Source organism: Manis javanica, chromosome X, assembly GCF_040802235.1.
Source record: "Manis javanica isolate MJ-LG chromosome X, MJ_LKY, whole genome shotgun sequence".
In the NCBI taxonomy this organism is placed as follows: domain Eukaryota; kingdom Metazoa; phylum Chordata; class Mammalia; order Pholidota; family Manidae; genus Manis; species Manis javanica.
The window spans coordinates 93,205,338-93,207,188 of NC_133174.1; the positions used below are offsets into that span (position 1 = coordinate 93,205,338).

Here is a 1,851-nt window from a genome sequence, read left to right on the forward strand (position 1 = left end):
TTCTGTGATGACTGCCCTTGCACTGTTCACCATGTAAGAACTTATTCACTATGTAAGAACTTGTTCACCATGCAAAAATGTGTTCGTTATGCTTCAAAAAAATATATATATATATACACATTCATAAATAAAAAAAAATTCCTCCTCTTTAATAATAACACAGCCAAAAGGGAGATACAGAGCCAGTTCCATCCACCATTGCCTCTAGTGTCATTAATCCCTCTCAGTCCCCACTGGGTCCCGTAGAAGAGCTGGCAGTCCCCACAAAGCCTTCTCTGGTAAGGCTGGGGGGTTGCACTCACTCTGGGATCAACCCCTGTTGAGTGGTACCTCCTGCCAGCACATGCTCAGAAGTCAGCAGGGACAGTGAGACAGTATCCACCGGGAAACCAGAGACCCTTGGCTTCTTCTTGTCATAATTTAGGAGGAGAGAGTGAAAAAACGAGAAACCAGCGAGGCTGAGAGAGAAAACAGGGATGGAGAGAAAGTGTGGGCCAAAAAAGAGGGCTGGTCACAGAAGGTAGGACCCAGAGAAGAATCAGGAAGGAAGACTGAGAGGATAAATGAGGGAAAGGTTCAGACAGAGAGGGGCGAAGGGAGTGAAGAAAACAAGGGAGGGCAGGAGGGAGAAGCACTGGGGAAGTCCCAGAGCCATTTAGATGATATGTGAGCAAGTCTGAGGCAAATCCCAGCAGGGGACCTGGAGCTGCAGAAGCCCCTAGATGCTGTTAGCAAATGGGCCAAGCAAGGGAGGGGATCACTGCCCACCCCACCCTGCTGCCTGCCTCTCTCTTGCCTGGAGGGCGACGGTTGCCTGGTTATTGCTATTGTCCCCCTTGACTCTTCTGAAGTTCCAATGTCTGTCCCTTCTCACAGCTGGACTGGGCTGGGGAAAGGGGGTTGTGGAAAGGGGGTTTCCAAGAGCAACAGAGGGCCAGCCCAGCTCACCAGGCACAACCTGAGGGAGGGAAGCAGGTAGGGAAAAGGCTGCACAACTCCAAGGATGAAGGAGACAGGGCAGGCAGGCTGACAGACAGACTGATAGGCAGGCAGACCAAATATGAAGGGGGCTCTGAAGTTTCTCTATATCATCCATCCCCTGGGCCTCCATCCAGAGGGTTGAGGAAAAAGCGCCCCTGCCCTCGGCCTCCTCCTCCTCTCCTCTCAGACCTGAAGCTGTCAGTATGAGAATACCCAGTGGCTTCACCTAAACCCTTTCAGGTCATTTTCCTCCTTATAAAAATCATTAGGACAGCCCAGGTCACCCCACCTTGGCTCTGGGCTAAAAGGGAACCTGCTGGGGATGGAAAGCAGGACAGCCTGCGTGCATTTCTCCAGCTGGAGAGTCAGAAGCTGTATGGAACACCACCGGCCTCCCCTGGCACCAGCAGCTCAAGCTCCTCCCCAGCACACACTGAGCTCTGGACCCCACTCCAGCTGCAGGCGACTGTGCCTTTAAATTGCTGCTTTCGGAGGGAGCACCTGGGGGGATGGGAGAGGGAGGGAAACATCTTCTTACCAGCTTTCCTCCTCCCTCCCCTCCAAGACTCTCCAGGGTTTAGAGAGTGATTGCTACCCAAAGAGAATCCCTTTTGGCTCCGGCGGGCAGGCAGAGGCCCTCTGGAGCCCCCAGAGAGCCAGAGCACGCAGGAGCAGGCAGAATTATCTGTGTAAGGATCCTCACCAGAGGAATAGTTCTGGTCCCTGACTGGGAAGGCAGGGCAGAGGAGAGCAGCGAAGAAGAGGAGAGAAGCGAAGAAGAGGAGAGAAAGTGCACAACTCCTAGCCGGCTGGTGGCTCCTGGTGTGCAGACCAAGTTGGAGGACGGCTCTGTACTTTCAGCATTCCCCA

General features: G+C 53.3%; 1 long non-coding RNA gene across 1 annotated transcript in view; it reads right to left on the minus strand.

Annotated features, from left to right (window-relative positions):
* The window catches only part of LOC118970557 (uncharacterized), a 40,785-nt gene that overhangs the window by 36,225 nt on the left and 2,709 nt on the right, over positions 1-1,851 (minus strand). The window lies entirely within an intron of this gene.